The sequence below is a fragment of the Babylonia areolata genome, chromosome 12 (genome assembly GCF_041734735.1).
Source record: "Babylonia areolata isolate BAREFJ2019XMU chromosome 12, ASM4173473v1, whole genome shotgun sequence".
NCBI classification, from domain to species: Eukaryota; Metazoa; Mollusca; class Gastropoda; order Neogastropoda; family Buccinidae; genus Babylonia; species Babylonia areolata.
In genome coordinates this window covers 31,583,857-31,586,356 of record NC_134887.1, presented here as the reverse complement: position 1 = coordinate 31,586,356, position 2,500 = coordinate 31,583,857, and positions in this window count along the sequence as shown.

Genomic DNA, 2,500 nt, shown 5'->3' with positions numbered 1-2,500 from the left:
TAATAACCTCTACTTTCTTCCGTATAAAACTTGATGCGCTGAAGATAAAGTATAGTAAAAATGTTACATGCATCTGTGGTAAGCAGTTCAGCTTGCATCATTGTTTGTTTCACTGCCAGCAGTTACGTACCTTCTTGCCCAAGTATTTCAAAGAGAATAATAATTCTGCAGATGATTTTTGTAAAGTTATTTCCGACGAGGTTCTTATGGTCGAACTTTCACAGGCATTAGTTCATAGCCCTATTTCTACATTCCTTTAATGCACTTCAGAATTGTGTTAATGGTTTCTGATTATTATAATTATTATTATTGAATTGTTACTGTTAAATGTAATAGCATGTTAGTTATACCCCATGCCCCCACCCCACCCCACCCCTTTAATTTTTTTTTTTTTTTTTTTTTTAACGTCTAATATCACTGATAGTGAAAAGACGCTAAACAAAAGAACAAACGAACATAAAAATGCGACTGACAAAAATCTCTGCTGTGTGAAAAAAAAAAGAAAAAGAAAAAAAAAGAAAAAAAGAAAAAAATGTTTTTGACGTCATATCCCCCCTCAGTGTTTTTTTTTTAATGACGTCACTCCTCAACCAAATCCAGCCTTCTATACATAGCGTGTGCCTTGGAGTTTACATACATGTACCAGGCTATCCCCAATCAATCTTTTTGCTCAGTCCCGCAAACCAGAAATTAACCTAGGTTTTTTGCCTAGGTTTGGCTATCTGGCAAGCTAACTACACAATCATATCCTGCCTTGTCAGGTATGCAGAGAGAATTAGAATGGCCTGGGACGGCGCGCTGAATTTGGTGTTCTACAAACTGACGTTACTGCTTGTGTCCACGATGCTACTGGCCTTGGTTGTTCGGATGGTCTATCTCGCGGCGCAACGAGAGTTTTCGTCTCTGCTAGGAACGGTGGTCTTCTGTGCTGTGTTGGCAATGGTGGTGGAAGGGATACTGTGGGTCTATGACTGACTGACAGGTGTTAAAAGTGGATGTAGTAGCTCTGTAACTTCAAACAAGTGCTGTTGTGGTTCTATAACTAACGAGTGTTGTGTGGATGTTGTGGATCTATAACTAACAAGTGCTAAAGTGTATGTTGTGGCTCTGTAACTAACAAGTGCTAAAGTGTATGTTGTGGTTCTATAACCAACAAGTGCTAAAGTGGATGTTGTGGCTCTGTAACTAACAAGTGCAAAAGTGTATGTTGTGGCTCTGTAACTAACAAGTGCTAAAGTGTATGTTGTGGTTCTATAACTAACAAGTGCTAAAGTGTATGTTGTGGCTCTATAACAAGTACTAAAGTGTACGTTGTAGTTCTATAACTAGCAAGTGTTGTGTGGATGTTGTGGTTCTATAACTAACAAGTGCTAAAGTGGATGTGGCTCTGTAACTAACAAGTGCTAAAGTGTACGTTGTAGTTCTATAACAAGTGTTGTGTAGATGTTGTGGTTCTATAACTAAGAAGTGTTGTGTGGATGTTGTGGTTCTATAACAAGTGCTAAAGTGGATGTGGCTCTGTAACTAACAAGTGCTAAAGTGTATGGTGTGGTTCAATAACTAACAAGTGTTAAAGTGTATGGTGTGGCTCTATAACTAACAAGTGCTAAGTGTATGATGTGGCTCTATAACTAACAAGTAGGAAAGTGTATGATGTGGCTCTATAACTAACAAGTGCTAAAGTGTATGATGTGGCTCTATAACTAACAAGTAGGAAAGTGTATGATGTGGCTCTGTAACTAACAAGTGCTAAAGTGTAGGTAGCTCTATAACTAACAAGTGTCAAAGTGTATGGTGTGGCTCTATAACTAACAAGTGCTAAAGTGTATGTTGTAGTTCTATAACTAACAAGTGCTAAAGTGTATGTTGTAGTTCTATAACTAACAAGTGCTAAAGTGTATGTTGTGGTTCTATAACTAACAAGTGCTAAAGTGTATGGTGTGGGTCTATAACTAACAAGTGTTGTGTGGATGTTGTGGTTCTATAACTAACAAGTGCTAAGTATATGTTGTGGTTCTATAACTAACAAGTGCTAAAGTGTATGTTGTGGCTCTATAACAAGTGCTAAAGTGTATGTTGTGGTTCAATAACTAACAAGTGCTAAAGTGTATGTTGTAGTTCTATAACTAACAAGTGCTAAAGTGTATGTTGTGGTTCTATAACTAACAAGTGCTAAAGTGTAAGTGTATGTTGTAGTTCTATAGCTAACAAGTGCTGAAGTGTATGTTGTGGTTCTATAACTAACAAGTGCTAAAGTGTAAGTGTATGTTGTAGTTCTATAGCTAACAAGTGCTAAAGTGTATGTTGTGGTTCTATAACTAACAAGTGCTAAAGTGTATGTTGTGGCTCTATAACTAACAAGTGCTAAAGTGTATGTTGTAGTTCTATAACTAACAAGTGCTAAAGTGTATGTTGTGGCTCTATAACTAACAAGTGCTAAAGTGTATGGTGTGGCTCTATAACTAACAAGTGCTAAAGTGTATGATGTGGCTCTATAACT